At 53.6% G+C, this 25,953-nt stretch overlaps 1 long non-coding RNA gene across 1 annotated transcript in view; it reads left to right on the forward strand.

Moving 5' to 3' along the window:
* The first annotated feature begins 18,800 nt into the window (after nucleotides 1-18,800).
* The window catches only part of LOC308505547, a 110,629-nt gene continuing 103,476 nt past the window's right edge, over nucleotides 18,801-25,953 (forward strand). Inside the window, exon 1 of the long non-coding RNA XR_013994579.1 lies at nucleotides 18,801-18,946. This is a non-coding gene — a long non-coding RNA (uncharacterized lncRNA). The remainder of the gene's footprint in view (nucleotides 18,947-25,953) is intronic.

A 25,953-nucleotide genomic window follows, 5' to 3' on the forward strand; every position in this document is an offset into this window, starting at 1 on the left:
CTTTGTTCTGTTCTTTTATTTGGGACATGTTTGTCTCCCCATCCTGGCTGCCTCCCTGTGTTTGTTTCTATGTATTAGGTAGAGCTGCTATGTCTCCCAGCCTTAGTGGAGTGGCCTTATGTAGTAGGTGCCTTGTGGGGCCCTAGAATAATCTCCATGGTCACCTGAGCTGGGTGCTCCAGGTGTGTCCCCTGTGTGGGTTGTGTGTGCCCTCCTGTTGTAGTTGAGCCTTGGTTGCTGTTTGCACCTCCCTGGGAGGGACTGACTCTCAGGCTGACTGGTTATGAGGACTGGCCGTGACTACAGTGTAGGAGCCGTGGTGCAGAGGCTGAACCTATGAAGCAGTTTGCTTCAGTGGGGCTCTGGTGCCTGCCCAGTCTGCCCTTTGAGTGTGTCATCCTTGAAGGTGGTCTGGTGATGCTCTGGCTCAGTCCGAACCTGGTCACCGGGACTGCCAGGCCTGGGCCCTCCTGGGAGAGGACCTCCTGCAGGCCCAGTTCAGCTGCATCCTGTGCCCTGCTAGGGGCCACCTGGCATGAGCCACAAAGAAATGCACCCATACCTACCACCCACACTGTGCTTGGAGGAGCCTTAAGTGGCCAAGCCGTGAACCAAGGACAGCTGCTGCTAGTGCCGGGCCTGGGGCAGCTCAGCGAGAGGTACGGGGCACACCGAAGCCAGATGCTGCTTGTTTGGGGGTTTGTGAACCTTTGAGGGATTTTAGGGAAGTCTGCAGCATGAGCCAACACAGGCCATTTGTCTGGAAAAGTCACTGGAAGCGGCCTGGCTGTGCCCGAAAGCTGGGCAGGGCGTGGTCTCAGGGGATTGGGGCGGGGCAGGTGCAAGGTGATAGCCAGTGTGATGAGACTCAGGTGTGATGGAGACTCAGGTGTGCCGTCTGCGTGCGTGCTGCGTCTGCACGTAGCGAGGGGGAGGGCTCAACAGAGAGCCCACGGCTCCTGCCCGCCCCTCCGACGGGAGAAAGCTGCCCCTCCTGCCGTCACCCTGAAGCCAGACAACTCAGGTCCTCCCCGTGTGTTCCTGGCATATTTCGAGCCGCTGCTCCAGCGCTGGAGCCCAGAGCGAGTGCGTCCATCAGCAGGTGAGTCCGTGCGCGGGCCTGTTAGGAGGAGCGCCTGGGGCCCCAGCTGCCCTCGTGTGAGTCACAGTCTCTGCTGGTTTTCACAGCCAGAAGGTATGGGGACCTCTCTCCCCGGCACTGGCACCCTGGGCTACGGTGGGGCTGGGAGCCTCGGTCCTCCGGGAGGGACCTCCTCAGCCGAGATGTCCCTCCTGATTTTTAATGGTCCCACGTGGGTGTGGGACCAGCCCGTTCGGCGTCTCTGCCCCTCCTCCCGGTCTGGAGGTGGCTTCTCCTGTGTGTCCATAGTTGTAGGGCTTTGGTTCAGCTAGACTTCAAGTGATTCTCAGTGATGGTTGTTCTTGGTTTAGTTGTAATCGATGTGGTCATGGGAGGAGGTGAGCACAGGAGGTGAGCACAGGAGAGGAGGTGAGCACAGCGTTCACCTACTCCGCCGCCATCTTGACCGGAAATTGTTGTTAGTGCCTTTTGATTCACAATGGTTATTTTTTATGGCTTATATTTCTTTCCTCATTATTCATGTTTTCATTTAAATACTGTAGCATATTTGTAATGGTTATAATAGCTGTTTTAATGTCTATGTCTGCTAAGTTCATCATATGTTATTTCTTGATCTGTTTTTATTGACTTGCTTTCCTTCTAGATCTGCTTAACAATTTGTAGCAACTCTACCTCTCTAGTAATACTCGATCTCTGCCTGTCTGGTAACACTTCATCTCTGCCTGTCTGCTAATACTCAGTTTCCACCTGTCTGCTAATACTCAGTTTCCACCTGTCTGCTAATACTCAGTTTCCACCTGTCTGCTAATACTCAGTTTCCACCTGTCTGCTAATACTCAGTTTCCACCTGTCTGCTAATACTCAGTTTCCACCTGGCTGCTAATCCTCAGTTTCCACCTGGCTGCTAATACTCAGTTGCTGCCAGACACTGTAAACGGCACATTGCTGGGGGTTTGTTATGTTCCTTTTAGATCAGGTTGGTCCTCTGCAGCCTTGTTTGTAAGTTTTATTATGGTGGGCATAGAGTAGTCTTACTCTAGGTCTAATTTTGCCAAACTGGAGGAAATTGGTCCTTCTGGTGTTTTTACTTAGTGTTATAGTCTGAATGTTTGTGTTGCCCCAAATTCACATGTTAATGTCCTAACCCCCCACCCCACTCCACCCCCGTGGGAGAGTACTAGAAGGTGTGGCCTCTGGGAGGTGATTAGGTCACAAGAATGGAGCCCTTGATAGTGAGATTTATGCTCTTGGAGACCCCAGAGAGCTCTCTCTCCCCTTCTGCGTGTGAGGACACAGCAAGGACGCGTCTGTCTGCAAACCAGGAGGAAGCATGACCATGCCAGCATCTTGCTCTCGGACGACCAGCTCCCAGAACTCTGAGCAAATCAATGTCTGTTGTTTAAGATGCCCAGTTTATGATAGCTGCTATGGCAGCCCAAACTGCCTAGTCCGCCTTCTTACAGAGGAGAAACTGAGGCCCACAAGAGCATGTGTCTCTCAGGACCAGCTACATCATTTGTGGAAACCAGTGGAGGCTAAAACTGCGTGGCCCCTTGTTCAAAGATTATTAAAACTTTTAAGATGTGAGAGCAAAGCCACAGGTCACATGTGAAGCCCTTCTGAGTGCAGGGCCCTGTGTGACCGCCCAGGCCACGTGACGCTGGCCCTGGTGTCCAGCACTGGCCACAGCCTAGGTTCCAATTCCCATGAACTTGGACCACTTTGTCCTGAGTAGAATTTTGATTGCTTGCTCCCTGCCTGTCGACATAATAAGGCTTAGGTTGGAAAGACTTTATGTTTTCAGTTCTGCTGCTCTCGGTCTTCTGTCCTTGTACACGGAGTCAAGGGCAAGAACATAACCCCTCAGGGACGAGCCCACAGGACACAGCTTAGTAAGCACAGCACGTGCCCCCGCTGGATGCTGGGCACAGGGAGGAGAAACAAGCTGACCTTGTGCCAATGTCCACACCACCTGCCGTCTGGTGCCCGCAGGTAACTCCCAGCTGTGCACAGTCCGAGCGGGCCCTCGAGAGGCAGCTGAAGGCTGACTCTATTTGGGTTACAGTGAGTCCCTGAAGGCACGTGTCTTCCTGACTAGGACAGGCGCCGTGGGCTCAGTGGCCTTCGGGTCTTCTGCTGGGCTGGGAGAGACCTGACAACCACTGCGCTGAGCCTCAGCCAAGCTGCTGTCAGTGGGGAGAAGGAGTCCTTGGCAGGCACGGGTCAGGCAGGGCTCACAGCTCAGTGGCCAGTCAATCTGATGTTCAGGCCTGGGGGAGATGCAATCACAGCCTCTGCAGCCCAGAGCCTAAGACTATTCTCTTGTAAAAATAAAGTCAGCAGCCTGAAGGCGCTGTCTGCGGGGCGTGTGCAGACGAGCACACATAGTCGGGAGCACTGGCTCTCCTACACTTGCATTTAAATGCACAGAATTACAGATGCCTTCGCAAAAGCCCCACGTTAAAGGGGCCCAGTTTGAAATGCTCTGGATCTGGGGGTCCCTGAGGCAAAATGAACACAGTGTGTGACTCTGCTTAGCACAAGCATGGACAGCCATAAGCATAGTCACGTTATCTGAAACCCCCATTTGCTATCGGGCTGAGGAAGCATTACTCTAAAATGTGTGTTTTGTTCTCTTTAAAATGGTGGGAGGACTTGCTTCCCAGAGCCCTGCTGCTTCCAGCTCAGAGCACGGAATTCCGTTTCTCCCGTGAGGGAAGCAGACAGTTTCTCATTGCAGCCCTGATGCTCCTGGGTGGCCAGCAGCACAATCCCCCCTCCCAGGGCTGCATTGCACCATCAGGACTGAACACAGCCAGGAAACACAGTTGTGGGCTGCAGGTGTCTGCTGTATGCTGGGAAGTGTAGTTCCAGGACCCTCTAGTGGGGAAATGGCCCTGGAGTAGTGCATGCTGGGAATTGTAGTCTTTAATGGGCACCATCTTTCAAAGGACCCGAGTGGTATGGAGCTGGGGGAGATGCCCTCCCAGTCCTGCAGAGCTGCCAGAACTGCTATTTGAGCTGAGGATTGCCATACCCTGCTCTCTAGCTGTAGATCTGGGGAGATGCTTTGATCCTCAGGGTGAAGCCAAGGTTTATCCACATAACTGTGCACCAAGCCTGGACAGCTGGGTTCTCTGTGGGGAAGAATGAACCAAAAATAAGAAACAAATAGAAGGAAAATAAGAAGAATAGGAGAACCAGCATGGGGCCTGAGAAGATGGTGCAGATCAAAGGGAGGCGTATTCGTCAGGCTGGAGATGGAGGGTTAACAGACCTCTGAGGATTGTTGACTTCTGCACCTGAGATAGAGACGTTTAGAAAACTGCTTATCATCCTCAATAATAAAACTTGCCTGCGAGAAGCAGGAGCACGATTGCCTTCTGATGGTGTGAGTAGTACTAATACTCAGCACATATTGAGTGTTGGCGGCAGGTAACTTCCCGAGTACTAGACACGCGTTAACTTGTGTAATGCTCACGTGCCACCTTGGAAGCAGGCGTCATTATTTTCCTGGTGCAGATGACAAAGCTAAAGAATGGAGAGGGGCAGTGCTTTCCTGCAGCTTCGTAGCTGGAGAGAAGCACGGATTTGAATCCAGGCTACTTCTTGGACCCAGGCACTTACGTCGAGTCGACATGGATGAAGTCAGTAACACAATGAGAACAGAGCTGCTTGGAGCAAGAAGAAACTACGAGACAGAAACGACAATAGCAGGACGCAGACCTACAGTGAAAGTGGTGACGACAACGAGGAATAACATAATTTCATAAGAAACTGAGGACAAATTCCTTTAAGTGGATACGAGAAATCCTTCTGGAAAAGCCTTTCCTGAAAATAGAATGTACCATCAGTTTCACAAGGTCCAGTTAAGTATCATTAAAAGTATCCATTCGTATACTTGGAAATTTTCCTGGAGGGAAAATGTGCCAAAATATTAATCTCTCATTTGGTATGAAACTATGAATAATACAGAGGGTGCAAGAAATGTAGACACATTTTAAGAAAGGAAAACTGTATTAAAATTGTCATACTCCATATAGACCAATCACAAAAGATGGATAGAAGTCAAGTGTGTACATATTTTTTGGCGCCCCTGTCATGTTGTTTACATCTCTGAATTGGTAGTATCTTATAAGGTGTGTGTTTCTTTTCAAAATAAAGGAAAGCCTTTAAAAAGAGCCCTGGTTCACGGAAAGTGGGGGTAGAAGTGCCTGGTGTCAGCTTCCTGCCCTTCCGTCCACCCTCTCATGCGTCCACAGGGGCCAGGCCTCTTTTCTGGTGATTGTAATTGTCACCTTTGTCAGTGTCCCTGTGGAGTTCCGATGTGGAGTCTGCCCTGATCCCCACTTGGCTTTTCATCTCAGATTCCATCAGGTGCCTTTGGGTCACAGAAATGCCCCAGCCTGTGGAGCAGAGAAGGGGGTGGGAGGTTGGGGGGTGTCACTGAGGTGCAGACGAGCGCAGAGGGGTCACGGGAGGGAGAGTAGGATATGGGCAGAAGGCATTCCAGGAGGGGACAGCTGGTGGGATTAGCGCTATTCACAGGTCTCAGAAGTAAACCAGGTTCTGTGAAGAAGGCAAAGGAAATACAGGTCTCTGTCTTCAAGGCACCCTAACAAGCAGAGCCCACAGGAGGAGAGGACAAGAAGGCACAGCCTGAAGCAGAGGGGCTCCACAGGTGTGCACAGGCTTGTGGCTCCAGGTTGGGGGTGACAGTGGCAGGAGAACTGGGTTAGTGGCTGACACCCCGTCCCTCTTATCCAACAAAACCCACCCTCCCCCAGCATAATGAGCCCAGCAAATAGCCAGCATCCCAGGATGGCCTCCCTCATGCACTTCTGGGAGAAATTCCAGCCAGCGGTCAACGGAATGTCACTAACTCCCTCCATGCCATCACTGTCGCTTGTTTACGTTGCCCACTCAGAAGTCATTCATTTTGGGTGACATGCCCATTCCTATGTTCGAGACCCTTTTATTGATTGGTTTTCCATGTGGGACTGCCTCGTCCAGGAACGTGCGCTGGCTTTGGGCTCAGACGGTTCTGTGAGGGGATTCCAGACCTGCCACTTGCTCGCTAGGAAATCTTACGTGAGCTGACTGTCTCTCAGCCCTTGTTCATGCATTGGAGGAGTTAATATTTGTATCTGCCCTGGGAGGTTTCCAACAATGCATGCAAAGGGCCTGGAGAGCATGTGACACACAGTAGGACCACAGCTGTGGTGGTGAGGGTCCTGAGACGGTGTACAGATCGCAGCAGAACAAAACTATCCCTCCGGGACATGCAGATACTCGGCTCCGTTTCCACAGGAAGAGTTTCTGGCCGCTGATCACGGTCGTTTTCCAGCTGAGCCGCATATGCTTGTGGACAGCATTTTGCACTCGGGTCCTGCAGGAACAGCCGTGGTGTTCTTAGTGTCGTTCTCAGGAGCACGTGTAGGGTCTCAGGTACAGAGGTGGCTCCTGGACGCTTGCCTCAGAGGAGCAGTGAGAAAAAGAAGGCGCCCCTGACCGCCGAACCCCCTAAGGTGCTGCGGGTGCTCTTGGGGCCTGTTGTTTTATCCACGTGGAGGAGGCAGACATGTTGTCTTTTCAGATGAGGGAGAAGACACAGCTTCCAACCGTAAACGAGCCTGACACCCCCAGGGCTGGCTGCTGCTCTAGAAGGATGGGGCGTGTGAGTGCAGAATTTTCTAGAAGGGGCTGTGGATGTGCGGGCTGAGAGGAGCAAGTGGCAGGATCGGGGACTGGCCTCGTGGGGCCGGAGGCTGAGGACAGACAGGCGAGGCGGAGCAGCGGGCTTAGGAGAAGTGCGTGGGGGTGGGAAGGATGGAGAAGGCGCCAGGAGAGAAGCCGGAGGTCCAGGGCGCATGGGTCCGGAGAGACTCACGCAAACCAGCCTCCTGCCTCGGCTGTCCCGGGAGGCCATTCACGCGAGCCTCAGGAAACACGGGGTCTGGTCTATGCAGACATGTTTCTGTCGGGGTTTCTCCCGTCGTTTTCCTGGCAGAGCTCCCTCTGTGTCTCCACGGAGGTCTTACCTCGTTTCCCCAGGGACCCCCTGGACCTGGTCGCCTTCGCCTGCGCCGAGCCCCAGCCTCAGAGGGAAGCATCGGCTTCAGTGTGCTCCTGACTTTCGTAGACCGCAGCCGTTTTGGAGACGCTGTGGTCATAAAGGGGCTGTTAAATGCCAGACCAGGATCTATGCTAGACAGGAACGAGGCCAAAAAGGCGCCCAGTCTGACTGAAATGCAACTCGGCTCATTTAAAGGATGTCTGCTGCCCTATGTGCACCTGGCAGCTAACCTGTCGCAAACCCCTCAGGCACTGTCCCCAGATAAAGTGCCAGCCTTGTGGTCAACTCCAGCTGGAGCCCTCTCATTGCCATCATTGTTGTCAGCAGTATTATTATTATTTTCCCCAAATCCTATCCATCCTACTAGCTCAAGCTCCTCGCATGCATTCCCCCTCATCTGAAAAGCTGCATAATTGTTCACATAGCTCTTTTGTGGGGTAGCCCAGCTGCGATGGCAGGGGCACTTCCTGTATGAACCCCTGTTTCTTCTTTTGGTCACCCCTACCTGCAGCCAGCAGCTTTAGGGTTTTGCTCGGCGGAGGACCCCTGCTGGGTCCAGCCACGCCGGGCCATCTGTGTGATCTGCAATATAAAACCTGTTGGCCAACGCAGTTCTGTAGCGTCTTATGGGTTATATAACTTTGTACCTTTATTTAGTTGTTCTGTGTATTGAGTTTTGCCATCAAACTAGACCAATAGCCTGAGATGGGTTTGGAATTCTTCAAACTGTACCTTGAGCGAGTTGAGCACCACGGCTAAAATCCCAGCACTAAGGATTCCTTATTGAAGTGGGGACCCCATCCCCTGGGAGACTGCTGTTAAAGGCAGAGGCCCTTTGGAGGGACACCCCACTCATTCCTTACTAACTTGAGTGGCAACTTGGCTGGCAGCCTGTGAGTCAGAAAGGACCAACATGCTGGAACGGGGAGGGTTTGCTTTGCCTGGAAGAGGACAAAGGATGGGAAGATAGGGTAGATATGAGCAATAGAGTTTCTCCTACGTAAATGATAACTCGTCATCCACAATTTTCATTATTCCTAATAAATAAATGCACACGATCAGCCTTACCATCCCCAACTTACTGATGAGGGAACAGGTGCAGGGGTTAAACAAATTGACTGTTGTCGCCCATCCACTTCAAGGCAGAGCTAGAGGCCATCTGGCTGAGGATGGAGAGGGGTGTTGGGAAAGGGCTGTGGTGGGCCCGAGGCTGTGCTTGGCTGGAGCCACCTACAGCTCCGTCCTCAGGTCCTCAGAGGGCGCCCGTTCCCCTGCTGGGCCCAGCCAGCGTGCGTGCTCCCTCACCTGCCACGCCCTGCCGTCAGGGGGTCCAGAGGTCAGGGGCTTCAGGAGACCTGCCTGGACCTGTAGAGCTGCAGCTCCCAGCACGAAGGAGTCTCTGAAAAGTGAAGGCAGTGGCCGGCAAATAGAGGAGGTGAGACCCGTGCCAGCTAAGGGGCCTCCAGTCGGCTGGAGCACCACACGTAACAGCGCGCACGGTGCCCAAACCGTGCTCCTGGATGGCTGTTCTTGAGCGGCATTCCTGGATGGATGGACGCAATAACAGAATACCAGTACAGCATACATTTAATCGCACTGAAAATTCTCTTCTAAAATTTGATCGGATTGCTTTGACGTAAAAAGGAAGCAAAAGCCGTGTGAGCCACTCTATAGAATAAACCCTGCCTAGGTGGCCGGCACTCAGAGCAGGAGGTAAACACTCAGCCAGTCTGGGCATCTGATTTGCCCTCAGTCACACGGGGTACAGGCCCCAGAGACTGAGGCTGAGGCTTGCCGACGGTGTTTGTAAATGTAAGGGCATCACAGAGTGTGGGGTGCTACGCGCTGGGGCCGGTGGGTAGAAATAGTGTCGTATTTCTCAGGCATGTTTCCATCAGGGCACTCCCCCCATGCTCAGATTCCTGGATTCTAAAACGGAGTCTCCTCACAGAGAAAACTTAGGGGACGTGATAAATACAAATGGAGATTAGCTGCCAATCAGATATTAAAATGGATTTTTAAGAAGAATTTATCTACTTTAAAAGAGACTGAAGATGATCTTCCTGTTAAGTGACTTGAGTGTAATTGGCTGATGAGGGTGTAGAAAAACAGTAATAAAAGGAAAGTGCATTTAATTTTAGCTTGTCACTTCCAGCTTTATAAATTGGTTTACTTCAAATGAATACTCAGGGTTTTTGAAATTAAATTACCTTAGTTTTTCACTTACTCAATTTTTTTTCTTTTCTGACCTGTTTCTGTGACCCTCAAATGTACCAGCCGTTGGGCAAATGCAGGAGACAGGAGTCTGCAGTGTCTGTGTGTGTGGTTTCCGGTCTGGTGACGTGGGCATTGGATTGAATGAAGTTGCATGGATTATTGTCACCTTGCAAACCTGGGAAAACGTTTGGCCCAGGGTGTGTCCTTTGCAGTAAGCCCTTGTGTGGGTAAACCAGGTGCCCTGTCTCCACCAGGACTTTTTAAACCACAATTCTAAGCTCCCCTCCCCTCTTGAGAAAACCTTAACGAGCCCCTCGTCGTCACACAGAGTAATGAGCTGCCTTCAGTCAGCTGTGCCACCAAAAGCACCTGGCCCCACAGCGGTCTTGTTCCGGCAGGCCTGCCCAGCCGGTCTCCCTGAGGGCCCTATACAGACTGGCACCTGGATCTGAAAATCTCAGTGCCCAACACAAAGCAGGCTGGGAGGAGAGGAAAGGGGCCATCCAGGGAATGTGGGTCAGCCCAAGGCCGTGGTTCTCTAAGTTCTTCAGACCAGCAGCTGAGGCACCTGGAAACTTGCTAAAATGCAGGTTCTTGGGCCCCGCCCTAGACGAGCTGATCAGACATTGTGGGCAGGGGTGGGGCCCAGCCCTCTGGATGTCACTGAGCCCTCCAGGCAGTGGCCATGCTCGCGCAAAAGAGAGCCAAGGGGTCAGGTTTCTTGGGACTGACTCTCTGCTCTGTGCCCTGTAGACTGGGCACGTTACCTGACGTCTGCAGTCTGAGGCTCTTCATATGTGAGTGGAGATAAGGAACCACCTTGGCAGGTTGCTACTACATACGCGATATATTATGTTAATGCATGTCAGGGGTGCCCGTGCCGGTGTGTGAAGTAGAGACTTACAGTGTCGTTGTCCCGTCCCCCTTGTCACAGAAGCCCCGTGCCATAGCTAGAAGATAGTTGACGTCTGACCCAAGAGGGGCCTGTTAGTGGACTTAACGAAGCAGATCGCTCCAAAGGCCCCTGCAGTCAGGCGCTGCCTCTGACTGAGTACAGAGCGCTGGGCTGGGGGAGAGGCCCAGGTGTGAGCAAATGAGAGGCGGCTTCGAGGGGAGCTTGGATTGTGCCCCCTGCAGTGGAGAGAGGGCTCTGCTGGTGCCTGCCTCTGGCTGCTGAGCTCCGCAGCTGTGTGGGGAAGGGCTTACTCACTCCGAGAGTTTATCACCATAAGAACTGAGTTTAGGGGACAGACGGTTAGCTCAGTTGTTGGAGGTGGTGCTGATAACACCAAGGTTGCCGGTTCGATCCCTGTTCCCCGCAGGGGCCACTGTGAGCTGTGCCCTCTTTGAAAAAAAACCCAACAGCAGCAAAGAATTGAGTTAGAATGTAGCTGGGGGCGAGGGAGAGCTGATATGGGGGAGTCAATGGATGTCTCCGGAAGGTCGGCCTGGAGGACAGAGGGACCCCGCACCAAGGGCTGCAGGCGGTCTCCAGCTTCCTAGGGTCTCAGCGGGGAGCCAGAGCATCTCCCAGGGTAGAGATTCATCTCCCAGGCAGCAGGAGCAGCAGGACAGACATCCCAGCAAAGCGTGATTCCACAAACTGCTCAAAAGTGTTCCCTGGAGGAAGAATCCATTTCAAGCCAAAGAGTCAGAAGCCTGCTATGACAGCGCGTGCACCATCATGATGGTTTCCTTCTTTCTCAGTCCTGCTTCTCCCTGTGCCAACTTCGCCGGGGTTGCCAGACAGCTGGCACTGGGTGTGGGGGCAGGGACGCACAGACAGAGGACTGGAGAAGCTGACGGGCCCTTGTACTCCAGGCCCAGCCGTGGGAGCAGCCAGGGGTGCGGTGTTGAGGCGAACGTGCTCGCCACGTCCCCACTACTCAGTTTAGACTCTGTGATGACAGCGACCCTCTCTTGGTCTGTCACCTAAAAGTGAGGAAAGAACCACGGGCCTCTAGTTTTCCTCTAGGAGAAAGGAGGGTTTTTCTCATCAGCCAACTCTCAAAGGGACAAAGATAGGTCATGGAAGGAAGTCCAGTGAATTATGACGTAAGTTATGCTTGTTCAGTACACACAGATGCACTCATACACACACACTCACGCACACTCACACACGTGTCAGAGGTAGAGACACGGGAGCCCTTTGCTTTTACTGGAAACGTAAACTGCGGCTGCGCTCTGCCACCAGGAGCAAGGCCTGCAGCTGCTTCCCCCAGGACAGACACACGTGTGACCCTCCGGAGGAGGCCGCCTCGTGCACCCCGAGGGGAAACCCCTGGACAAGGGGCTGGAATTCACACAGAAATCCGTGTGTCGTACAAGGTGCTAACCGTTAGACTGGATCCCCACAAACTCCCGGATAAACCGCTGGAGGTTTGGGCCATAAGAGCAGATATGAGAGAGGCAGAGTGGGAGGGGCCAGAGGGTGGCGCGGGCACATGGCTTGGGGGTCTGTCACCCAGCTCCCTGCAGGGTGTGGCTCTGCTGGGACTCCTGCTCCTGCCTCTGTGGCCCAGCCGGCCACTCCCTGCGCCACGCGCGGCCCCCACTGTTCTCCAGGACTCCTCTCCACGCCCAGGACCAGGCTCCTTCAGATTTTCTTTCTTGTTGAATGCTTTGCCTCACATTGGAGCAGCTGCCCTGGCTGAGGAGAAGGTCACAGTGTGACGCCAGATGCAGGGAAGCTCAAGAAGGGGTGCTGCTGGGGGGGGTGCGGGGGGGGGGGGGGAAGGTGGAGGGAGGGAGGGAGAGAGGGAGAGAGAGGGAGAGAGAGAGGTGTGGCAGGAAAGCAGCATCTCTGAGCCCATTACCTCCCTCCAAACCCCTAGAACTCTCCTCTCATCACCCCCAGTGTCACCCATCTTTTGCACGTCCCCAACCCACACGGCCATCACATCCCCTTTCCATCTCTGGCATTCCCAGATGGCTTCATCCGTCACCCAAACCAACACCAAAAGATCCAAGAACCCCTGGGAGAGCGGGAGGGGTCAGCATGCCCAGGGTTTGGTTTTCTTTTCAACGTAACTTCTTTCAACACACCTCTCATTAGTACCTGTCGTTTTCCAAACGTTGTGCTGCGTCTTCCCGTATTTATCTCTGATCCCTGTGGTTGTCCTGTGTCAGCTGCCATTACCCCGTTATGCAGATGGTCCACTGAGGATGAAGCCTCACGCTGGAGGAGGTGTGTAGCCAGGATTCACAGCAGGTGTGCTGTGTCAAAGGCTCTGTCCACAGCTCCTGCTGGGGTGGGACATCACGTCTGAGTACACGTAAGGGACAGCGGGAGGCACTGAAGGGGACGAGCGTGGACGGACCCGGAGCTCAGAGGAAGGTGGGGTCGCTGCCGGTGGTGGGAGGTCCAGGACGGCTGTCTGTAAGAGGACCACTGAATGTCGCTTTGCAGGAGCGGGAGGGGTGGGGGACAGAACGGCCCTGGGGACGGAGTGAGGTGGGAGCAAGGAGGTGCCGGAGACAGGACAGGAGGTAAGATGGCGCTGTCAGTGTCTGAAGTCTTCTCTTTCTTTCGGTAAATGTCCAGCGACCCTCCAGTGATTCACAATCCCTCTCAGTCTATGGAAGTAGGAGACTGTAAAGCTTCATGTGCAGCATATGTGTGGCTCTTCACTTTTTCCTGTGTTTTCACTGCATTTTGGAGGGAAATCGGGCAAGGCCCTGTCAAGGGTTGTTAGCCAGACTCAGTTTTTAAATGGAAGCTTGACATTCTGTGCGTGTGATGGAATCAAAGGGACTTTGAGAAACGGTTGGGTTAATCCTTGCTGTTTGGAACTGAGCTTCTGTTTTACAAATATGTGGGACTGAGCATAAGTGATAAATGGAAACAATAGGGCAACGGTTGATTCTTTGCTGACCCATATCCAAGTAGGCTATAAAAATGGTAATGTATGTATTCATAATTAACATGCTACTATAAATCATCTCAGAGCTCAATTATTAAAGCAATGCAATGCACACATCTCTATTAGGGATAGAAATTTATCTGTGTAAGAGTTAGGAAGTCCAAACGAAACCTGCTGAGGCCAACTTACCTTGACCCATTCCCATTCCCACAGAAAGAGAAACACTAAGGAGACACACTTTACCAGCATGGATGGGCCTCGGGGACAGTGCATGTGCCAGAGACACGCAGGGGGTGGGGGCCAGAGCCGTGGACACAGAACAGGACCGAACGCTGGAGTGTGACTCTGGGACCAGCAGGGAAACCCGCTGCCTACACTGTATCCACAAAATTACAACATGAATTCCGGTCCCCTTGCGAGAGTCACTCACCTCCTGGCCAGGGCCCCCTTGAGGGTCCTGGGACTGCTGGTGTGCAGGGAACTTGTTCTCAGCCCCTCCTGGCAGGCATGAGGTCACATTCAGTCAGAGCCTCGTCCTGATGGAGGTCTTGACTGTCAAGGAGGACGAGCCCTCCCGGGACCTTGCTGGCTGCCTTGCTGGCAGCTCACCTGTGGGGAGCTGGGGTACGGTCGTCTCCAGAAGGGGCAGCCATGGAGCCCAGAGCCCACAGTCCTGAAAGGACAACACAGGTGTCTCTGTGGCTCAAGAGCCTCTCCCTGACCTGGGCCCAGTAGGTGTGGCCACGACGCCCTCCTGTCTGAACCGGTGGTGATGGCGGACCCCAAGGTGATCCTGGGTCCTTTGGTACAAAATTGCTTCTGGTGCCTTTGAAAATCAAATCTCCGGCACTCAGATGATGTCCAGACAACAATGCATCCTCCATGTGCTGACTTTTTTAAATGAAGAAATACAGGAATATAAAGTGCATTGTTGACCCTACGCTGGCATTACCTGTGACAGGTGCTGTCCTGGTCATCACCTTAGCTCGTCCTCGAACAGCTGGCGCTCAGCGGCCTGTTTGCTCCATTTCACATGGTTGGGAGGTGACTTCAGGTCATATGAAGCTGGAGGTTGCTTTCTTGTGTAAGTGTATTCACACATGTGTGCACACGTGTGCACACACATGACATTGAACATTGTACAGGTGCTTTCTTTGCACTGGCTGCTGTGCTGCTCTGCCTCAGCTGCGCCCTCTTGTCATCCTCACTGTGTCACCACAGGCTCCCCTTAGCCGCTGTCTGTCATCCACGATCCCAAGGTCAAGCAGGGATCTCCTGAGCGGCTTTGAGCTGAAAGGGAAGGTCGAGCTGAGTGTCTGCGTTCTGCATTTCTCTTCTCTCCTTCTGGAAAGACACCACATCAAGTCAGGTGGTTAGGCTTCTAGCAGCCAGGAAGAAGCAGCCAGGAGCGCGTGTCCCTGAGATGAGGTCAGCCAGTTCTGGAAGACAGGTCATGGAGACGCGGAGTGTGCAGGCCGCACGGCCAGGCTCTGTGCGAGCGTTGTCACTAGTTCTCCAAGCACATCAGAACCCTGTTTCCACTGAAGGAGCCCAGAGCCGAGAGCTGCATGTGAAAAGTGTGAAGGACCGTGGCACTAGAGGTTGTGTTTCATCTATTTAGGCGTCACCAAGCGCGTGACGGACTTAGCTCAGCAGACCAGCAGATATTTAGAGGAAGACTATGTGAAGCTTAGCATCAGTGGCCAGTACTGCGAAATATTAGGAGCTACAAAGAGGAAAGAGTGCAGCATGCGTCGGCACAGTCACACGCGCGTACTGGTGTCCACACACAAGGACCAAACAGAAGGTGAGGACACACGTAGGGGGCTAAGAAGTCCACAGCTTTGCTATGCGGGGCTTCTGTCAGCCTCACCGCCTGAGGGTCCAGGAGAGGGGAGGCTGGGAGGGGAGGCAGGGGACAGTATACGCTCTCGTCGGTAAATGCCTGACCGGAAGGCCCAGGGCAAGTTCTCCGCCGCCTCCTCCTGCAGGAGACACCCCCCTCTTCCGCGTGTCCATTTTCACCCTGAAACTAGATCTGTGTCTGTGAGAACACATTTCCAGACCGTGAGGTCTGAGAGGGGCAGATGGCTTAGGACTAAATGTCTACATGGTGGTAGCAAGGTAAACGCTGATTGTGGTTGTTAATCTGTGGTTATGAAAAAACTGCAACTGATACCTTAAACCAAAAGGAGGAAACTGGGTCACATCCCTCATTACGCACAGCTAACCCTGGGCAGAAACTCTGGCTGCCAGTGTGTTGTCGGACGCCAACGAAGAATGAGGTCACTCCCATGTACAGTTCGTCATAGCCACACGTGTGAATGCAGCAGTTCACGTATGTGCATGCATGTGTGTAGACAGAAATCCCAAAGGTCGACTGACCATCTGATGTCAAGTCCAATGCACCTGATTTTATGCAGATGAAACTAGTGTAAAGTGTAACGACACCAGGGAACAAAGGGGGCCCTTCTGCAGATGGCTGGTGGCACAGCTCATGCACAGCCTGGGAGTGCCGGCCTCCTGCCTCCTGCCACCTGCCCGAGGTCCCGGCACGCCCACCAGAGCGCCAGCCTCCGAGCGTTAGCCCTGCTCCACCTTCTCACGCATCTATTGCTCGCAGTCCAGTGTGGGACTTTCTGAGCACGCCTCTTCTAGTGGACGCCAGTGAGCGTTCGGACAGCGTCCCACCCAGCGGACCCGAACCCCTCCGCCCGCTGAGTCGGCAGAGAAGCCGGTGCGTTGGTGCGTCTCAGTCGTGCCCGTGCCTTTAAGTAGCACCGCACGTGGCAGGCGGTGGTATTTGCTGAGTGACTCTTGTCGTATCCCCACGCTCTGCCCTCGTCCTCCATGGGACGTCCGTTCTATTCAAAGGCATCGTCCTGTGTCACCGGGAGGAGGACAAGGTCCGCTGGAGAGAGCTGGAGGAGGGTCACAGGTCAGGTGGACAGGATGCGATGTGGGCTCCCCTGAGCTCAGCGAGGCCACGCAGTGTCCGCCTCCTCCTGGAAGCCCTCGCCTTGTCCCTTCCACCGTAGTCAGCTGTCCTTAGGGAGGCGGCCCCATGTGCAGACTCCAAATGATGGTAGCTGTCTCCTTCCCTGCACAGCTTGTGGCCATGGCTTTGGGACATTCCACCATAGCTGGTGACCTGAGCTGCCATTTCATCATCTGAACCAATCTCTCCGGCTGCCTGGGGGCTTCCCAAACCTGACGTTTCTTCAAACTTTGGCAACTCCTCTTTCCTCTTTCTTCCTTCCCTCTTCCTAGCAAAATAATTTTAGGTGTAAAGGATTCCAAAACGTGCACCAGGAAATTGAAATGAAGGCAGAATGCTCGTAGTTGGATCGAACTGAAAAGTGCGGGCTAAATGGCAAAGGTCCCGTTCATGCAAACGGGAAACCAGTTCAGCTTTGGTCGCACAACTTAAGCAGGAAGAACATCAGCTGTGGACTTGAGGCCAGTGGGTCTTATCCCTCTCCCTCCTTCCTGGTCTCCCTCTGAGAACTGGCGCTCTGCCTGTGAGAACACGGCACAGGGCTCGTGTTCAAAGCAGAAATCCTGGTCTGAGGCTCATCTGTGCCTTACTGTGTTTAGGGAGGAGGAGTGCTTATGTGGCAGTGAACGTGGGTTTTCCCGCGAGGGGGTGGGCACAGCAGGCCAGTGTGCCTAACTCAGCAGTCCCCATTCGTTCTGTCCACGGGGGCTGGCGGGAGCTTTGAAGAGCCCGGGTCCCAGCCCAGCCCATTGCAGGTGGGCGAGTCCTCAGCTTTGGGTGGAGCTCCCAGGTGCATGCACAGAGCAGCGGGGCTGGGGACCAGAGGGCCACCGTGGCTCGGAGCACAGTGGGGGTATGTGCACAAGCCATGTCGAACGTCCCCACTCACTCTGGGCACAGCTGGACCCTCCCGGCTGCAAGTGTTCTACTGCTGCTTGCTCCCCTCTCACTTTTACATTCTTTACTTGTTTAGGTTGATAATGGACTTTGAAAGGTAAAAGATGCCCCAAGTATCTTCTTACAATAATATCAAATATTACACTACTTTAGTGTTTCATACATATTTTTAATAGTAAAATGCAATTTTAATCAACTTTCCTAGATATTTATGCTTTCAGTGATTCTGAAATAAGCAAGTGGGATATTTTCAAGTTTTGAAAGAATGAGCGGGTGGGACTGGCTCAGACACTCAGAGCTGGCTTAGGACAGTGTCTCCCAGGTGTGGCTCCAGGCCAGCCGTGCCGCGAGGCCCCTCCACACCTCGGCTGAGGCTTATTTGTCGCAAACAACCAGTTTAGGACTGTGTGCCAGTGACCTCCCTAAATATCCGTTTACTAGATGGAGTATTTCTTCAGTAGGGTCCGTGTCCCATTCCTGCTTGCATTTCTGTGCTGTGAGTGGGGCTCTGCAGGGAGCAGAGGCTCGTGGGTTTTGGGAAAGGCTAGCGGCCAGGAGCCGGAGGAGGCAGCCGGCGCCCTAAGCTCCTGTGAGAAGCCGCCACTGCGTCCCCACCCATCCTGCCCGAGGGAGCAGCCTCGAAGCCACGCTTCCTTCTCGTGGCCTGTGTGTCTGTGGGCGTTGTTCTGGCCGGTTGGCTCATTCCACACACATTACAGTGCACTCTGTCACACACGCATTCACTGTGTGTTTGCTGACAGTCCACTCTGTGCCTGTCCCTTTCCCCGTGCGTGCACCGTCACACCGACGGTCCCAGGGCACAGCAGCCCTGTCACACACAGCAGTGCCCATGCACACAGGCCGGGGCTGCAAAGGGGCAGAGGAAGGGCGCCGGGCTCAGCAGTCCTCGGGGAAGAGTCTGGAAAGCTCCCTAGAGGCCACAAGGCAGACGGGGACAGTGTGGAGGCCTGAGCGTCAGCGGGCGGGGCTGTGGGACTCCCCGTGCTGTGCAAGGGACCTGGCTCTTTCCACTGAGGACAAAGCGATGTCCTTAAAGCATTTCATCAGAGAGCTGATCTAATAAGAATTTATAAAAACGTTTTACTTGGAATAATGTCAGGGGTCGCACAGGAGATGTCAGACAGCTCAGAGCCTCTGGGGGCTCCTGGCCGGCTCCCACCCTGAGGACATCTCACAAGCCCGGAAAATGACATTGGTCCAGTGCTCGGACCTGCAGACCACTCAGACTTCACCACCTTCTTTGTCATGTTGCTCTGGCCTCTTGTCAACCATGTGCATCTGGGTGGCAGTCGCACGGACCGTCCTCAGCCTCACGACTTGTGCCCCCGACAACCACAGACCGCTCTCCATCGCTTGGTCACTTTGGCAACATTAGACGAGTGGAAGCAGACAGTATGCGACCCTGTGAGACTGGCGTTCACCAGCCAAACGCCCTCCGGACCCACCCAAGGAGGCCTCCAGCGCACGAGTGTCCCCTTACCTGTTGGGGGACAGTTGTTTGTCTCCCCAGGTTTCGGCGATTATAACCACAGCTACAGAAACGCCCATTCCCAGTCTCCGTGTCAACTGCCGCTTTTCTTTCTCTAGGTGGTGAGCTCAGGAGGAGCTTCTGGCTCACATGGTGGGTGTGTGCTCAGCGTTACAAGAACCCGCCGCTGTCTCCTGCGGCTGCGCCATCTGCACTCCCACCAGTGGTGCAGGAGGAATGGCCGCCCCGCATTCACGCCAGCACTTGTCCTTACCCAGAGCTGTCATTGTCGCCATTCTGACAGGTACGTGGTGAATTTCATCATGTTTTCATTGGCGTTGGCTTAGTAGCTGGGATGTTGACCATCTTTTCATACGGCTTCTCTTTGGAGAAGTGTCTGTTCAAGTGTTTTGCCCATTGCATTGATCTCCTACTGATGTGTCTAATTGGTTGTTTCTTTCTGCTCAGTTTTGGGAATTCTTTATCTAGTCTGAGTGCAAGTCGTTTGTTGGATTTGTGAATAGCAAATATTTCCTTCAAGTGCATAGCTTGTCTTAGTCTGTGCTGAGCAGGGTCTTTTGCAGACAAAATGTTCTTAGTTTTCATTTGCAAGTTTAATCTAGTTTTTCTCCTGTGGCTCATGCTCTGGGTGTCATCTTCAGGAAGTCATCTTTGGTCATAAGGATTTTCTCTTGTGTTTTCCTCTGAAAGTTTCATGGTTTCATGTTTAAATCTATGGCACATTTCAGTTATATTTGTGTGTCAAGGGCGTGCAGATTTTAATTTCAGAAAGATCCTTCTGGCTCTCAGGATGGGTCAGAAGGGGCTGAGCATGAAGACTGAGGGACCGGTGGTACAAGTGACAGAGTCGGGCTGTGGTGGCCGGAGGGGGACATGACGTGACACGGATGCCCAGCAGCAGGCTGACCCAGATCAGAATGGCATGTGTGTGCATGCATATGTGTGTGTGCACACGTGTATGTACACATTTGCATATGTGTACATGAGCACCCGTGTGCACACATGCATGTGCTTGTGTGTGCACATATGTACGTGTGTGTGTTTTGTTCACATTTCTGTAATATGGAGAAACCCCACAACTTCTCAGGTTTTCTTAGAGCTGTAAAAGGAAATGTTTTAGTGTTTGGAACATTGAACTTGAAATACAAATTTATTTTTAAAAACCAGTGATTAGTATGTGTACATGTACATACTGCAGTTTAGGGGCTGGCTGTTTAAAATATGGTTATTTCCTAATTGTTAAGACAAGTTATCCATCAGGATACTCCACGAGAGGGATAGCTGAATGGGTCTGGCCTCGACTGGTCCACGTTGGAGGTAACGCTGATCACACACACCGGTGTCTCTGGCTTCCTGCTTGGGCATTAAAAAAAAAATGGTGCCTTTGGATCTGAGAAATTAGGCTTTGAATCTTGTGGGAGAGAAGAACATGAACGGCTTTCTCATGATCTCAGTGAGATAGTGCAGAACCACGATGGATCGGCACGTTCGGGGGAAGAGCAGATTACAGCTACGGAGGCAAAAGCAACGGTTCCCCGCCTGGAACGCGCACGTTTGGACGGCGATTGCTGGCCATGCCGTGGCCGCTGTGCGGCGTCCCGGGGACACTGATTTCAGGCCTGCGGTGTGGACCCTGCTGTGCGGCCTTCCTGCAGACACTCCGATCGCGTGGATGCAGAGCGCGAGACGAGCGCTTCACCACCCGTAGGGATGGCGACTTCTGTGACAAGCGTGCATTACCGGCTGCCGCGGCGCGTGTCTTCAAAATACCGTCTGTTCACTTTTCCTGCTTCCACTAGTGTTAATGACATTTGTGACTCTTGGCTGGCCGTACGTCAAGCCCGTGTTCTGGATCTGGCCAGCACGTGTGTATATTTCCGTTACTGTTCTGTCTTTTCTATGGGAAAAGGCAAAACTGGCTGTGAGCAAGCAGATCACCGCCGGCTCCTGGTTGTCCCTTGTGTCCCCAGCCCCTTTCTTTCTGGGACACCCTAAAATAAAGACGGGCGGTTCTAATCCTCATCACTTTTGTCTTTTTCATGGTAGTGGCTTGCGATACTATAGGCACTATTCCTGCATGTCTTGGGACGTTTGCATTAATTTGTCAGCTGTTTTATTTCGCTTCGGTTGGGAGCTGATCTGTATACATTTGTTAGATATAACTATTTACATTAACATGGGATTAATGGATAGCAAATAAGTGAGGCTGCTGTGTGTGGCGGGGGTGAGGAGGGAAGAGCGCAGCCCGCAGGCACGGGGAGGACTCGTCCTGGACGCTGAGTGTCACCGCATCATGGCGCCACTCCTCCTCCCCGCAAACCTCCAGGGGCTGCTGTGAAGGTTCCCACACCCCGGGCTCAGGCTGCATTTATTCCGATTTTGGAGCCCGACATCGAGGTGTTCCAGGGCTGCGCTCCCTCAGAAGGCTCCAACAGAGGACGTACCCTGCCTCTCCAGCTGCTGGCGGCCCCTGGCTGTCCCTGCCTGCCATGGTCTGTGGCCCCGTCATCCCTTCCCCTGCCTCCCCTGCTTCCGTCATCACATGACGTCTCCGTGTCTCCACACAGCATTCTTTTCTGTGTGTATGTCTGTCCAGATTTCCCTCATCTTATAAAGACACGTTGGAATAGAGCCTACCCACATCCGGTGTGACTTTAGCTTAACTTGGGACATCTACAGAGACCCTGCTTCCCAATAAGGTCACACCCACAGGTACCAGGCTTAGGACTTGACATATTCTGTTGTGGAACACAGTTCAACCCACGACACCTCGATTATGTCAAGATAGCAATCGCTGAGGAGTATGGCTGTTTCCGGACTCCATAAGATCACACAGGAGACTGGCGTTAACTTCCGTTCACTCAGCTTCCGTCCAGGGTCGCCATGTGGGCATTTGGCGAGGGACACCGCCGTGGAGCGTGCCAGCGACCGCTCCCAGACCTTGCCTGGCAGAAGGGGATGCAGGCATTTGGCCGCCTTCTCTGCTGGCTTCACCACCTCCCATTCAGGTGGACCCAGGCTCCCTCCCGGGGTGACCACTGCATGCACAAGGCTGGGCCCAGTCAGTGGAGACGCCCCATGGGGACGCCACCTCTTCCGTGGGGCCCTCACAGCAGCCGCAGCCGGCAGTGACACTTAGCAGGCACTTCCTAGAGGCCGGTACAGTCCTGAACCACTAACGTGTACTCACACACTTCAACCTGGAGAGGGGTTGTTGTCACACCCGCTGCGTGGACGACCGTCTGGGGCGTGTGGGGACGAGCCCCAAGGCGGCAGAGGCAGGCTACTAGTATGTGTGGAACTCCGAGTCTGGCCCCATCTCCACTGCCACCCCAATCCACATCTGAACCCACTTGCTTAGTAGCTCAACATCCTCGACAACACGTGCAGCAGTCTGGCCACGTGCAGACCCTCACGTGTCTGCATGTGTCCTTGGCGCCTGTCCCTTTCCTGGTTGCCGGGGAAGCCTCAGGGCCCCTGGCTGTCTTGCGGAGGTAGCTGAACAGCCCCATAAAATCTTCCTCATAGACATTTTTTTCCCTAGGAGGAAAGGTGTTGAGTTGCCTTGGAGACACAGAAATATCACTTCTGACAAGAGGTGTTACTGTCTTTTGTATTCAGACTCCAAGAAGCAGAAATTTGCATGCCTCTGTGACCCAAAGACAACCGTTAACTGGATGGTACCTGGGTCCCGTCCAGCGTGTTAACACTGTTTGTCTACCACTGGGGTCCCAGGCACCATAGGAGGCCCGACAAACAAGGAGTGAGGGCAGGGCCTGCCTGGGCCCCGTGTCCCTGTGAGCTTATAGCTGAGCCCTTGCGAACTCCAGGCTCCAAGGCTGTTCACATCCAGAAGGTACCAAGGCCAGCGGACAAAGGACAGAAGTCACAACAGACTCCTGACCACAGCCTGAAGTAGCCCGGGTGGGACAGGAGGCCCCACTGGACACAGTGTTTTGGGGTCATGACCCCTGCAGAGGGGGGACCCTCTGGGGTTGTGTCCTCATTGGAGGCACTGCCCATCTTTCCCAGGGACTCCCTAGACCCTCCAAAGTTCTGGAAAGTTCTCAGTGAGTGGTGATGTGGTGACTCCACTGTCATCTTGTTCTGTGGGGACTACACTCTGCCCTTTGGGACAGAGGCTCTCAGGGTGAGGCTGGATGGATTCCCGCTCTTCCCCGTGGGGCCAGGTGATGCGGAGGACATTGGTGATGGATGCGTGGGGTCGGCCGTCAGGGAGCTGGCTGCGGGCACGTGTGCAGCTCCTTAGCTCAGGACGAGCAGCCTAGAGGGCAAAGGTCCCCACAAGCCTTCAGTGGCCTGGGCTGGTGTGGGACCAGGAGCTCCCCTCCCCCTTAGGAGCTATGCCCCTGAAATCCACAGGGCTGGGGGGATGGGAGCCCCCCTCTGGGTCAGCATGCTGTGCTGGGAGAATTCAGTGAGTTTTCAGTCTGGGAAAGAGCAAAGTCAGGGGGATAAAAAAAACTGACATTGAAATTTGGCCACCAAGTGAAAATGTGGTGTCCTGCTAATCAAAGGGCCCGCAGTGATCAATGAAGACAGTTATTGAACTTTCAGTTACAAGCTGAGTTGCAAGCATGTGCCCTGGAATTTGTGTTTTAGAGAAAAGGGTCCAGCTCCATCTGTGGCCCAGAGAGTGAGGGTCCAGGGGAGGGGCCACCTGGGCTGTGTGCACAGGGAGGAGGTGGTCCCTCCGGTCTGTGTGGTCTGGGAGCCTGTGGAGGGAGGTTCCCGCGAAAGGGGCATGGCCTGCAGTGTGATGGAAGTGGGATCACATAGGATTACGGACAATATATGCACCTGGCTGGAGCTGGGGCTTCCCAGGTGCTCTGGGGCCTCACAGGGTGACTTGAGAGGTGAGAACCCTGGCTGGTGTCCAGGTAAACAGGGAATGGAAGGGCAGGAACCTGTACAGAGGGATCTGCAGTTGTCCTGGGTGGATGGATGGATAGATGGATGATGGATGGATGGATGATGGATGGTAGATAGATGGATGGAAGGATAGATGGAAGGATGGATGATGGATAGATGGAAGGATAGCTGGATAGATGAATGGATGATGGATGGAAGGAAGGATGGTGGATGGATGATGGATGGATGGAAGGAAGGATGGTGGATGGATGGATGAATGGATGATGGATTGGTGGAAAGATGGATGGAAGGATGGGTGATGGATAGATGGAAGGATAGCTGGATAGATGGATGGATGGATGGATGATGGATGGATGGATGAAAGGAAGGTGGATGGATAGATGAATGGATAATGGATTGGTGGAAAGATGGTAGATGAATGACAGGTAGACGGTTGGATATATCTGATGCTCTGTTTGCTGGTCTCTCATGTCATGTAAAGCATTCTTCGAAGCAGAGGAAGTTGGTTGCTTCCCTGTATCAATTTCCCATTTCTTCTTTAGTAAAAAGAACCTCAACATTTTAGCTGACACATTGTCCATCAGCTAAAAGACCCCCTTCCTTAACACCTGTGTATTGCAGCGAGCTACGTCCAGCGGACCACGTCTGTGCTGATGCAGGCAGCAGAGCTGTGTCTGGTGCATGGGAGTGCTCGCAAAGAGAGGAACCAGCCTTTTCCTCCTCCCTCCTCCTTCCTGCCTTCTAGAATGTGAGTGGAATGGGTGGAGGTGGATTGCTGGCTGCCATCTGGGACCTGAAGCATGAGCCATGACAGACCAGTGTGGCACGAGGGCTTTGTCCCTACTCCCGGGGAGCTTGTCTCAGGAGAAAAACTTGTGCTTTGTGTCGTCACGAGAATGGTGACTTTTATATCAAACACAATTGAAATCGTCATCATGTCCCTCGAATGACAGTTGGAATGAGGGATGGTGTCTCAGATGAGTGACTCATAGGGATGCTATGGACCCTGAATTATGAGCTCTGTAGACCCAAGAAGTGGAGAGAACTCAGAGGTCACCTAATTCTACTCCTACTCAACGCAAACCTTGCAGACACACAGGAGAGGTGATGACGGGGGAGGGTTTGAAAGGATTGCTAATTGTTCTCAGCTGTTGGCCTCCTTCCCCTTCTCTTTGGAGTTGACGCCTGTTAAGTGACCTGAAGGCCGAGCTGTTTTCTGAGCATTTCTTCCAGCCTCTCTCTGGGCTCAGCCTGGGTCATTGTCTCCCTTATCTCCACCCTGTATCTGAAGCTCTGCCATTTTCCCCGTGGTGGCATCAGCCTGCCCTCCAACCCCGCGTGGTCTTGAAAATGTGCACCTTCCTACCCACACCCACCTGGATGTGTGTCACACGTCAGCATGACGCTCTCCTGGACACGAGCTTGAAATCTCTGTGGCTGAATCAGTTGTGTAAACGGTGGGGGCAGATGCAGGGTGTCTGCTCTAGGCACGTCCTCTAGGCACAGACACCCACTCATGACATGACAGTGGCAGGCAGGAGGGCCCGTTGGGGACAGGTCGCTTTCCCAGCACCTGAAATGTGTCTGCCTGACGACACTTTCCACAGCCGGAGCTAAGTCTAAAACATGAAATCAGGCATCAGAGAGAGCCACTGTCACCAAAGACAGAGTCATTGTCACCCAAGAAAGAGTGTTTCTGTCATGGTTGTCTGCATGGTCCGAGGAACAAATGTGTGGGAGCCTGCAGCTCCGATTGAGGGTGTTCGGGCTGCGCCCCATGGGTACCCCAGGAAGCACAGCTCCAGTCCCCTGAGCCGCGTTTCCTCTAGCGCTCACCTCTGCCAGGTCAGGCAGTCTGTGACGCGTGCGCCAAGGCTAGCCACCTCTCTCAGGGAACTGTGTACACCCGCAGGCCGCCTGTGCTGTCGTCCTGCCCCTCCATCCAAGGCAGGGACTCTGGGCCAATGAAGGGGCTCTGGGGCTGATTACTGGCCCCCCACTCAGTCGTCACGAGCTTAGCCAAATTTATTATGAACGTCACGGGCTCATATCTGCCCTCTGACTGCAGACAGACTCCTAACAGCTGACACACTGACACTAGCTTTCCTGCCAGCACAGCTCCTGTCACATGCCTCACCTTCCATACCCTGGGGTCTCCTCCTTCCCTTTTCTCCTTCTCTGCCTCCTGCCTGTGGGCGCTGGGAGGTCCCTACCGGCCAGTATCAGACATGCCCTGGGAATTGCAGTCAGTGAGTGGAGCGACGCTTTCCTTGAGTGTGTTGTAAAGGATCTTAGAAATCTGTCCAGAGCTGGGAGGGTAGCAGGGGGTGGGGAGAGGGAGAGGGAGAGAGCATTAGTGGGCCTGGGGGGGGGGCAGGAAGAAGTCCCCAGAGACGT

This window comes from Rhinolophus hipposideros, assembly GCF_964194185.1.
Source record: "Rhinolophus hipposideros genome assembly, chromosome: 12".
NCBI classification, from domain to species: domain Eukaryota; kingdom Metazoa; phylum Chordata; class Mammalia; order Chiroptera; family Rhinolophidae; genus Rhinolophus; species Rhinolophus hipposideros.